Here is a 13,091-nt window from a genome sequence, read left to right on the forward strand (position 1 = left end):
AGGCCTCTGTATGACCTCATCAGTTCAGAAGTCCAGACTCCCATTATCTAAATTATCTAAAATCATATAACAGTGACTAGAGCATGGACATCTTTGCGAGGTAGGGTATTTTCCTACCTAACCCCAGCACTTACCACTGTGTGTTAAGCATCTTAAATAAATTATGTCATTTAATACACTAACCATATCTGGTGAATAATCTCAGAGCCATAGTATTTTGCAGTGTTCAGAGTCAGGGGAATCTAATAACAGACCCAGTCATGTGGGACCAGGGAGTGGATCACAAAGGCCTGGAAACTTGTGAATTCTCTTTACCATTGTGCCTGCATTTCCCTACTATGTTGCTGCATATTCAGATTACTTGGGGAGATTTTTAAGCATCCCAATGCCCAGGTGGAACCTCAGAGCAGTTAAATGAGAACCTTGAAATGGGTGTGTGTGCTCAGTTGCTAAATTGTGTCTGACTCTTTGCAACCCCATGGACTCTAGCCAGCCAGGCTCTTCTATGGGATTTCCCGGGCCCCAGTACTAGACTGGGTTGCCATTTCCTCCTCCAGGGGATCTTCCCAATCCAGGGGTGGAACCTGGGTCTCCTGCATTGGCAGGCAGATTCTTTATCATTGAGCCTCCTGGGAAGCCAAACGTAAATAGTCTTTCCATCTCCTCAGATGATTTCAACGTGCAACAAAGCTTGGGAGCCTCTGCCCTGCATTGCTTTACTCATCACTAGAGGCCAGTGCTCCAGGGGAAGGGTGAACGTGGTAAGGAAGCCTTCCCCACGGAGGGGAGCTTCAGCTGACAGTTGAAGGCATTTGCTGGGTGTGACAGTGAAGAGGGTATTGTGTGGACAGGAGATATCTACTAGCAGATGGCAGGCTTCCCTGATAGCTCAGTTGGTAAAGAATCCGTGTTTGCAGTTTGCTCGGTATTTGCTGAATGTGATGGAAGTTTTTTAAGATCCCGTGAGAAGGTTCACATAAAGACATTCACACATCAGGAAACAACGGGCAACACACGCTCCTTTGTCAGAGCATCCATCCTCATTTATGGCTTGAGCAAAACACAACCCCACGGTTATCATTGTTGTGGATACGTTTTGTGAGCGAGATAATTGTGGAAATTGGGTTGCTTCCCATCAAGAGCGAATCCTTTTGTAGAGAAAATTTGAGCTATCCATGTATTCCATTTTACAGTAATTGAGATTGGACTAGCAAGTCGTTAGTGAAGCAAAGGAAAATGATGGGTTCTTTAGTTTTTTTCCAAAGGAAGGTAGAAAAAATTGATGTTTGAGAAGCGAGAGAAAAATTAAAATGGGGTGTCAGTGGTTAGAGGGAACATGCCCATTCCTTGGCTCTCTGGTTAATGAGAGGGTGGCATCTCTGTGCTGAGATCTCCCTTGAGTGCAGCTAGTGGGAAGGTGCCCCCTGTGGTCAGAACAGGCACTGGGATGTAGACCATCTAGGGATGAGCCCATGCCCAGGACCACCCTGGGTACTGCACAGCTTGGGGACATCTGTCTTTCTCACCCAGCTTACTACTGGCAGATGTTAGTCTGTGTGGTTCTCTTCCCCACTGTCAACTTTGAAGATAATGAAACGCAGCTTGAGCAAAGGAGAGTCAATAACAGCGGTATATATTTTAGCTACATCAGTAGGTGAAGCTGCCAAATGCAATGCTTGCTTATTTAAAATCCACTTCACTGGGAGGGCCTCATTAAATACTTGTCTTTTCTTTCTATAAGGCCCCGGGGAATGGCCATAGTTCAAGTTACTCAGTCACATCATGGAGGAAACGGGGATAATAGTAGAGGGCATTCAGTCTCCAAGAGCAAACAGACGTTGTGCCCCGCAATGTCATGTGGTTTGTGTGGTCAAAATGAGGACAGGCATTGGCTAAGAAGCTAGGTGGTGATGGAGGTGGAGTTTTAGGACTGGTGTTGGGGAACAGGTATGAAGACCACCTGAGGCCAGTCCCTATCCCTGGGAGGGTGTAGCAGTCACCAGGCTTTGATTCATCTCTCTCTGTAACTTGCCCATGTAGTCTTCTGTGTACAGAGTAGGTGCTTAGAAACGTACATAGAATTGATTTGGTTTACAGAACCAGTAACTTGCTGGCTATGTGCTGAAGGAATTAGAGATATTTGCTCTTTTACTATTTCTTCCTGAGAATTCATTTATCTAGAGTATCTTTGGAAAGAAAAATTTAAGAGCATAGCTTTTAAACTCAGTAGCTCCACTGATGCAAGCAGTCTCCCAGTTGGTCCCCTTGTCCCCACCATCGTTGGTCTCCAGCCCCAGGGCAATTCCTAGGTTAGCATCATCTTGAAAGAATTGAGCTGTATCAGCCACTCCCCTCTTCAATCATTGTGGTATCCCTCTGTCACCTGCTGGTGAAGTGAAAGTTGCTCAGTTGTGTCTGACTATTTTCAACACCATGGACTATACATATAGTTCATGGAATTCTCCATGCCAGAATACTGGAATGGGTAGCCTTTCCCTTCTCCAGGGGATCTTCCCAACCCAGGGATCAAACCAGGGTCTCCTGTATTGCAGGCGGATTTTTTACCAACTGAGCTACCAGGGAAGCCTGTCATCTGCTAGTAGATGTTTCTTTAATCACTTCTTCTTTCTCCCACTAATGAATCAATTTGAAATTTGCACCTGGCAGCAGCACATGAATTTTTAGATACAAAAATTTATATACATATGCTACTGTGAATCTTCATGTTAAAGGAATAAACTATCTACTTTTCATATTAAAATAATTGTAAGTAGCTATTACAGAGATTGAGGTCTTCACTTCAGTGGACTTTTTTTTTTTTCAATCCTGTCTGGGCTGCCTACTCCCTAGTTTGAAGACTGTGGGGTCCCTGGATTGCCCATTGTACAGATGAATAAATTGAGGCTCAGACTAGTTTGATAGCTAAAGTGCCTAAAGGTACATAAACAGTCAGTGGGAGAGTAAGGCAGGAGTCCAACCCAGCCCTCAGCTATTGCTTTAGGTTCTGCCGCTTACTGATACATTTTTGTAAAATCATAGGTAAAGATTTTAGAAGGTTGGTTAGAAGTCAGGCCCCAAGTATTGAAAACACTAATGGAATTATTTTAAGCTTATACACTTTTTTTCTGATCCTCTATTAGTTTATGTAATGAATTTTCATGGTGCAGTAAAGACTCAATGAAACTGTGTGATCCATTAGTTAAATGAAATGTTCCTAAGTATGCCGTGTTGCTGTCACATAAATTCCTTCAATATTGCTGAAATCTGGTTCTGACTTTTGTGAGCTTTGAGTTTGATTAAAGAAACACCTTCTGTTCCTCCTGTCGTCTCCTTACTAAAGGATGTCAGATACCTGAGTAATAGCAGTACCTGTCTTCTGGAGTGGAGCATTTTATTTTCCCCAAAGTACTTTCACGTAACTTTCATTTATTCCTGTTCATTTAATCCCATGAATTATAGCCAGCATTATCCCATTTTACAGATGAATAAACTGATGGACCATTTAGATTTTTTCATTCTAGATCTGCCCTAGAAATGTCAGACTACCAGATAACTGTATAGCAAGATCCCAGTGGTTTATTTTTCAAGTTAAAAGAAAGCATGCTTTGTTCAGAGAGAGTTTAAAACAACTTGAGTCAGATTGTTTTGACTGTATTTAAAACTACTACCGCTATTACGCTTTAGGGGCTTCTATGGTAGCTCAGCTGGTAAAGAATCTGCCTGCAAGGCAGGAGATCCCAGTTTAATTCTGGGTCAGGAAGATCCCCTGGAGAAAGGGATAAGCTACCCACTCCAGTATTCTTGGGCTTCCATGGTGGGCTCAGACAGTAAAGAATCTACCTGCAATGCGGGAGACCTGGGTTTTATCCCTGGGTTGGGAAGATCCCTTGGAGGAGGTCATGGCAACCCACTCCAGTATTCTTGCCTGGAGATTCTCCATGGAAAGAGAAGCCTGGCGAGCTACAGTCCATGGGGTCACAAAGAGTCGGACATGACTGAGCACATTATGCGTTAGTATTATACTCTTCACATAAGTTAAGGAACACTGAAAATTCCCTGTTGGATTTTTTTTTTTTTTTTAAGAGAGAGACAGTACTGATGTTCATGTCCATGGGACCATACACTGTTGATTTTATGAAAGCCTATAGACCCTTTTCATTTTGTTTCTGGCTTCAGGTTATTTGAGCATGGCCTTTGTGGAACCTGTAACTGATCACATTTCCTTTTTTGCTTTGTCCTCTAGGACGTCAATAAACTTAGAGCTTATTTTCTGCAATCTGAAGATTGTTTTTGTGTCCTAGTCTTTTTTCTACCTCTGCCTTCATTTCCAATTCTTTGTTCCCCTTCACTCCAGTTTTCTTCATTCATTAATTTTATCCTTTTCTGGAGAATGAGTGTATATGAAACTTTATATAAGCTCCCTGACTTCTTTTTATTTTTTTTCATAATGTCAGGTGAACATAACCAACAAGCAACACAATTAACATGATGTCTCAGGCCAAGAGAGGTCTCCTACTTCTGTGATTTTCCCATCCTTTTCTGACATGTACAGTTGTGGCAAAACAGGTCTGCTGTGAGGTTGTTAATTTATCAACTTTGTGGCCTTCAGAATTTTAATCCCAGGATATGTTCTGTCAGTGTAGGTATCTTTCTGGATGGGTTTGGTCTAAGCAAATGATGGCTGTGAGGATGGTGCTATTTTATCAGTAGAGAGATGTACTACCTTCAGATATCCTACTACAGTTTTATAGCCTTTGCATTTCTGATATCCCTGGCAGAATTAAATAATAAGCACTGCCATTGGGCTCCACAAAACCTTGCTCTTTCCTGTTCTCTTGACCCTGAAAAGAAGGATTATAGAGAAGGAGCAAATTTTGGGCAGTTTCCAAATGGAATATATCAGATAAGTTAGCCCTTGACACATTAAAAAAAAAAAAACAGAAAAAGGGTTGATAGTTTAAAGTCATAGTCCCAGGGATGGAGAGGGAGATGGTCCCAACAAAGGCTGACTCTGGCTACATAATTAGCGCTACCAACCAGGGTTCTTGGCCTCTTTAATCAATAGAAATTGATCAGAGGCCAGACAAGAAATCCTTTATTGGGGCACCTGCTGCAGCAGGGGCGAATGAGAACAAACAATAGGTTCCCTTGCTGGCTGGCTCCCAGAGAGGGGCAAGCTTTTTCCTTATATGGAGTGAGGATAGCGGTGTGTCCAGGGGTCAGGCTGGGTAGATGGCTTAGGTGTTTTGCCCACCTCTTAGGTGGTGTTGCATGCAGAGGGCATGCACAGGATGCTGCTTTTTGCTCCAAGCTCCTCAAAAGTAGCAATTGGGTTTTTGTTCTCCTTGTATCTTTGGGGTTCAGAATGTGCCCCAACTGCACATGCATGCAGTTCCATACAGTTTCTTTGTGTTTTTTTGTTCCAGGAGAGGTATGTTCAGTTGCACGCATTGCAGCACTGAAGAAAAGGGTCCCTGTTTCCAGGCCTGTCTCAAAAGGAGCTTGTGGTGATTTCTGGGGTTAATTGATTAAAAAGTCTTAAAGGGCAATTCCTGGCATGGAGGCAAGTCTGGAGGGGAGGTCCAGGGCTCAGGAAGAGAGAGACCTGCTTGAAACAACCTTGGTCAAGAGACTTGTGTCAAGTCAAGCATTCCAGGCAGATACAGGATGAAGTTGAAATCTATAATAAGAACTGACAGCCATAAACTAATTTTAAACTCAACTAGCCTTGGGAATTAGAAAGCAGTCCATCCAGGGAGCCGGAATTGGGTCTGAGATTTTTTTTAAAAAAGAAAGGTGTTGCCAGAATTGGCTTTGTTACATACTTGGGTGTGTTATGGTCTGAGCTAGGCTTTTTTTTTTTTTTAATTTGAAGATAATTTCAGAATTACAGAAAAAAGTGTAAGAACATACAAAGAATACCCTACACCCTTTACTTAGATTCACCTGCTAATAGTTTTATCTCATTTGCTTTAGTATTTGTGTATTCTCTCTGTGTATATCCATAGATATACATACACATATGCTGTATACATGTCCGAGATTTGTTTTTCCTGAATCATTTGGATGGTGCATGTAGCTTAGCCCTTTATACCTAAATATTTGGTATGTGTTCTCTAAGAATGGGCTTCCCAGGTGGTTCAGTGGGTAAAGCATCTACCTGCAATGCAGGTGATGCAGGCAGATGCGAGCTTGATCTCCAGGTCAGGAAGATCCCCTGAATGAGGGCATGACAACCCACTCTAGTATGCTTGTCTGGAGATTCCCATCTAGAGAGGAGCCTGGCAAGCTACAGTCCATGGGGTTGCAAAGGGTTGGACATGACTGAAGCAACTGAATACACATGCATGCATTCTCTAAGAATAGGTATATTCTCTTACATAGCCATGAAAGTGAAATTGCTCGGTCGTGTCCGACTCTTTGCGACCCCGTGGACTGTAGCCCACCAGGCTCCTCCATCTATGGGATTCTCCAGGCAAGAATACTGGAGTGGGTTGCCATTTCCTTCTCCAGGGGATCTTCTTGACCCAGGGATTGAACCCAGGTCTCCCGCATTGCAGGCAGACGCTTTAACCTTTGAGCCACCAGGGAAGCCCTATATAGCCATAGGAAACATCAATTAAAATAAATTTAACATTGATAGAATATTTTTACCTAATTTGCCATCCATATTAAAATTTGTCGAGTGGCTCTCTGATTTCCTTTGTAGCATTTATTTTCTCTCCAAAAAGAGGATCTAATATTTCATTTAGTTGTTGTACCTGTTTAGGTTGTTTTAATCTAAAATATTTCCACAGCCTAATTTTGTCTTTGGTTTGCCATTTTTGAAGAATAGACTTTTCTCCACATTTTTGTATGCATGTTATTATTAGATTCCTGGCCAGGATACTGCATCATAGTGATGTGGTCTTCTCAGGATATTACCTGATATCCATCTGCTCATCTCTGTTAATGTTAATTTTGATAACCTGATGGAGGTGTTGTTCAGTGTCTCCATTATATGATCACAGATTTTCTGCTTGCAACTACAGACAACAAATGGGAACACACTTTAAGACCTATGGATGGCTTCCTGGATTTAGCATTTATTGACTTTCTGGGACAATAGGATATGTTGGGTTCATCTTGTAACTGCCCGTCACAGCTCTGGAAGAGCCCACTTCTAGAAACTCTCGGTCTTTTGACTAAGAGTTGTAGTAGAAACTAAAATCTGGGTATTAAGATATCACCTTGTCACTGGGGAATCTTTGCTTCTAGACCTGTTCAGTGGACAGGGCTAGGAAATATATGCATATAAACACGTGAACACACACCTACATGGAGATGCATGTTTATTTTACAAACCATGAGTTTAAACCCTGAAATCTCCAGTTTCCAAACTATCCCCACAGGGCTCTTTCCTGGCTTCTCCCTTTCCATATTTTAATGGTTATTCTTGAACAGTGAGAGTCTTGGCTCCCAGGAACATTAAAGAATTTACTTCTTTGCCCAATCCTATAATACATTTGGGAGAAGGCAATGGCACCCCACTCCAGTACTGTTGCCTGGAAAATCCCATGGATGGAGGAGCCTGGTAGGCTGCAGTCCATGGGGTCGCTAAGAATCAGACATGACTGAGCAACTTCACTTTCACTTTCCACTTTCATGCATTGGAGAAGGAAATGGCAACCCACTCCAGTGTTCTTGCCTGGAGAATCCCATGGACGGAGAAGCCTGGTGGGCTGCAGTCCATGGGGTCGCACAGAGTCGGACACGACTGAAGCGACTTAGCAGCAGCAGCATAATACATTTAGAATAGTTTCATAATTTCTTTTCCCTTAACACTACCAAAAAAAGCCTACTAAAAGGAGTTCAAGGTTTGTTTGCGGTGCTCCCTGCCCTGGTCCTGCTCATGATAGGTTGTAAACAGTTAAATTCTGTGTTTGTAAGTTATTCATATTAATGATTTCTCTCCCACCCCTTCAGTGACTGTTTATGATGCTCCTTTGAAATACAATTGAATTTGTTTCAGTTCACTTCCAGTTTTAGCCCTTCCCCCACTTTCCATTGCTGTTAATTTTATTTTTTTATCTGAGATGTGAAGCATTAATATGCTTCCACATGTAGAAATTAAGGAAAAATCTACTCTGATAAGTATGACCCTCTGCCATGTCTTTCTACCTGGTCATCCTGTCATTGTAACATCTAGGATCTTCCCATATAGAGAAACAGCTTCATTGTTTTCTGGTTTGTTTGTCCTGTTTCTTTTTGTAAAGATAAGCAGATTTACGTATCCTCCTTTCTTACATAAAGACTGGCATACTGTATATTGAGCTAGGCTTTATAAGTGCCCAAATCTCATTGATTTTCCAAATCTTGCACTCTTGGTGTTGGTCTTCCCATTATATTGATGTGGAAACTGAGACTCCTTATCTGTACTGTTGCAAACCTTTGTGCCTTATTGATAAATAGCCTGTTTTCAGTGCTTTATACTTTATATGAAAGTGATTAAGATATGCCAAATCATGAAGCGTCAGGTAGTAGTACAATTTTTAATCCATCAAATTGCTGCCACTTGAAGTCCTGCTTCTTGGAAGTCTACCTCTTCATCTGGTTTTTAAAACTGGATGTCCCTTTAGACTGGAATTTTCAGTGTTTTAACATCTCACACAGTGCTTAAATAAGGATGCGGCGCACCTGGCTGGGAGAGTTGTTTTTGACTTTCTGTTTTTCCTTTTTAAAATTGAGATGAAATTCACATAATATGAAATTCACCATTTTAATGTCTATAATTCAGTGTCACTTGCTTTACTCATAGTGCTGTTTAACCGTTACTGCTATCTAGTTCCTAAACACCTCATCTCCACCATAGGAGACCCTGTAGCCATGAAGGTGTCAGTCCCCGTTCCCTGCTTCCCCCAGCACCTGGCAGCCCCTGCTCTGCTTTCTATCTCCCTTCGGATTATTTGTTTTGGATAGTCTGGAGGAAAATGGAATCATTTTCCATTTTCACAATAAGTGACCTTTCATCTTAACTTTTTTCACTTGGCGTGTTGTTTGCCAAGTTCATTCACCTTGCAGCCTGAATCAGTTCTTCATTTTGTTTTATGGCTTGGATAGTATTCCGTTGTATGGATAGACTTTTGTTAATTCATTCTCCAGCTGATGGACCTCAAGGGGGTTTTGAGTGAAACTGGGGAGAAGATTGGCTTGCATCACCCTGCCTTGTGCTCTGCAACCTACTAGCCACGTGACTGTGAACAAGCTACTAAACTTGTGCCTCCCTTTTCTCATTTGTCAAGTGAGTGACTGAAGGATCGGATAAGATAATATATGAGAAGTTCATAGAAGACAACCTGGAGAACAGTAGTAGTAGTAATAGTAGTGTTAGTCGCTCAGTTGCGTCCGACTCTTTGCGACCCCATGGACTGCAGCCTGCCAGGCTCCTCTGTCCATGGGATTCTCCAGGCAAGAATACTGGAGTGGGTTGCCATTCCCTTCTCCTGGCAAATAGTGGGTCCTCATAAACTTAGCTGTTTCACCTTTCGATTGTATGAGGGTGGGAGGGAAGGAGAGTGAACGTAAATGTGTATTATAGTAGGTGTTTTAGTGTGTGTTTGTTCTGTTGTAGCTGCTCAAACCTTTGTACTTTGTTTTATTAAAAAAGGCCTATCTGTTTTCTCTGCTTTGTGGTTTGGTATTTTTGCACCCCGCCCCTCCCTACTCCCCATCACTGAACATGGGATTTTACATTTAGAAGCAGTTCAGTAGACAGAATGTCTGTAGTGGAATGTTACATAATTCACATTTAGATTTGAAGAGCTCATTATAAAAAACCTGACACACTTCAGGAATATTAAATTACTGCAGTGTGTGGAGCAAAGAAACATTATTGAAGCATTTCAAAATTCTAGGCGAGCCTGAATTTAACTGATAGGGTTTCACAGCTTTTACTGGGGAAAAATGATTTGAGTTGTCACGTGGTTTTCTGGGCCTAGAGGACTTTAATCTCCTTAATTACAAAGAAACGAATTTCCTAAATAATTTGGAGCTACTTCACAGCATTTGCTCAACCTCTGGCTTTTGGAAAATTAAAGGGAATGCCAGGGCCCTGGCCATAGAATGTTCTCTTCTTACTGAAGCTTTCTCAAGCACATTTTTATTCAAGATGATGCTAGTTTCCTTTCTTTGTTGATATGGGGATGTACTTCAGGAATTCACAAGTAATGCTTATAACACTTGAACACAATCTCATTTTGTTAAACAAGTTGGACACTGGAGATGCCCACAGAATAGACAGAGGTGCTGTATTATGGCTTACAAAGTCAAAGGGAAGAAAATGGTGCAAATCTAATCCAGTTTTATACACTGACTTTTAAGAATGCTTGAAATTATTTAAAACCCACAGATTTTTCAGTCCATGACAATGTTTATGGATCAGGTACCTACTGTGTGCAAGCCCAGCATGATGGAAATATCTTAGCTCCTACCATTTCCTACAATTTGTCTTTAGAAAGCAAACTTAACCTGCCATGGTTTCCTCCTCTGTAAAAAGAGGATAGCAATATGACCCTGAGTCTGTGTTGTGACCTTGTATTCCTGTGTTCATAACACAGCAAACTATTCGTGCTTAGTATTTATTGAGTACCTGCCAGGAGATGTGTCAGACACTCTTCCAAGCATGTTCCATGTGTGATCACAATTTCCTTAGCCACTCTAATAAAGTTGATACTGTTACTCCATTATAAAGGTAGAGAAACTAGGCAAAGAGGGGTTCAGTAATTTCCTTAATATCACATTGCTCCTAAGTGGCTCAGGCTATGAAGATGGCCAAGAATCAGATCATAAGTAAGGAGATACACTGTTTCCAGTGAAAGCTCATACTGCTGCTGCACAACAGGCCCCAATAAGTCAAGAGATAAGTTGTCCAGGCAAGGAATAGTGACTTTATTTAGAAAGCCAGCAGAGAAAAAAGATAGTGGACTAGTTTCTCAAAGAACCATCTTACCTGAGTTAGAATTCAGGCTGCTTTTATACTAAAAGGTGAGGGTATATGGTTGGTTGTTGCACACCTCTGGGTGTTTTAATCCTTTGTTCTTGCAGCTGTCCATGTAGGTCAGGTCACAATGTTCCTCTAAACCTTCAACAAGACAAATGTTTCTTTCTGCCTTGCAACTTTTTATCTCTATATGAATGGAAAAATGTTACACCTTTAAAGGTCAGAGCCTTGTGAATGGGCTATCCTGTATATTTCAGGCTATAGACAACATTCTTATCTTATAGCAAAAACAATAGAGTACAAAGGTTAAAGTAAAAGAAACAGATCCAACATGGAGTCAGATTTGTTCTTCCCTGTTACAGTTCCATTTAACAGAGAGATCAGAAAATCTTTCTGCCTAAGATACCTCTTTGAACTGGACCTTGAGAATGTCAAGGTAGACTTGAAAACTTCCACAGAAAAGTAACAGCACAATTGAAAATTGGGAAGTTAGGAAAGTATATCACCTCCCTACTAGACTTCTGCTTCCTTTTGTTATTTGGTTGTTAACGTAAAGCCTCCCTGGACATGCTGATGCTTCTGCCTGAGACAACCATTTATTCACTGATTATATATGCATTAGGACCCATTGGTCCTTTCCCTTGCCTTCCACCTGACGAAAGCATCATTCTTCAAGATCACACAGCGCAGAGCTTCTTGTCTGTGAAGCTTTATTGACTGTTTCAAACAAAGCAAAAAAAACTTGCTTCTTTGTGCCCCAATCTGTTTTTGTTCTGATCATGTGTATTTCAGTATCTTACACGACTAACACCTCTGCTAGACTGAGCTTCTTTGAGCACAAGAGATCAGGCCTTGACTCTCTACTCTTGGGTTGCATGGTTGTACAGTATAACCATCTGTTGACATGAATGAGCCAGCACTTGCACCTGGCCCTTCTTATGTTCTTAGTAGATATCTGTTAAAATGAAGTGACTAGTATCATTAATAAAATTATGTATTCCATTATAGGACAAAATTTTGTGACTCTGTCATCTCTTATGGAATGTTGTCTTTTGGGGGCAAGAGGTTAGGAAGGAGATGAGAGCTTTAGTGGTATGATACAGATAGACGGCACAGAAGTGGTGGGAAAAGTGCTCATTTTCAACGTAGTTTTCCATGTACCCCATTCTAGGAAAGTAATATTCCATTTTCTTTATTTGCAGTCTTAAGTCCTATACTGTAAGTACATTCATTCAGGGCTACTGTCCTTGTTAAAAATAGTTTGTTAACAACAAGGAAATAAAATATCTTTGGATAAAGGTGTGAATTTCTCCATATTTAAGCCTTATTAAATTTTTGTGTGCCTTTTATGTTAAACATTTTCTAGTTAAGACATCTTTAATTGGCATGATTAAGGGGCTTGGGTTATTATTCTTATTGAGCTGAAACTGGCATTCTGGGTCACCCTTTTCAGAGTAAACAGTTCTAGATCTATTTTGCAGGAGCTAAGAATTGGCTGCACAGTTTGAAGATCCATTTCCAGTAGCTTTATCTTAATATTCTCAAAAATGAATAACTCCTGAATGTGTATTTTCAACTGAACTCTCACATGTAACTATCAGAGATAGAGAGTCACTGGGAAAGATTGTTGACTTGACACCGGGAATACATTCATTCAATTTAAATGAAATCAAATGAGATAATGTATGTGCAGCGGGAGCTGAGGGCACAGTATATAGTAAATGTATAGTAAATACTGGCCATAATTGAAGTGGTATTATTATCATTATTATCTCTTCCCAGCACAGTGTCTGAGCTTAATAGTATCTAGTAGTGTGCAATGCATGTTTATTACAGAAAGAGGGATGAAATGTGTGTCTGCCTGCTTCTTTTCCTTTTCTCTTCCTCCCCACATTAAATGCTTGTCTGCTCATATAGCTGGGGGGGGAAAGCTGACATAAAAATTGGCTTGCTGGAAAGTTTCTCAGCCCCATTTGTCACCTTACCCTTGAAGCCCAATTGTATGTCAACTGCATGTCCCTTCTGATGCCTGCTCGTGAGGGACAGACCACAGGTCACTTCCCTATGATCTGCTTCAGCTGCCAAGGCTCTGGTCAAGCTCGCCTGATGGATG

General features: G+C 41.2%; 1 protein-coding gene across 9 annotated transcripts in view; it reads left to right on the forward strand.

Moving 5' to 3' along the window:
* The window catches only part of DAB1 (DAB adaptor protein 1), a 1,337,206-nt gene that overhangs the window by 1,015,945 nt on the left and 308,170 nt on the right, over positions 1 to 13,091 (forward strand). The window lies entirely within an intron of this gene.

This window comes from Bos javanicus, chromosome 3 (genome assembly GCF_032452875.1).
Source record: "Bos javanicus breed banteng chromosome 3, ARS-OSU_banteng_1.0, whole genome shotgun sequence".
Classification (NCBI taxonomy): domain Eukaryota; kingdom Metazoa; phylum Chordata; class Mammalia; order Artiodactyla; family Bovidae; genus Bos; species Bos javanicus.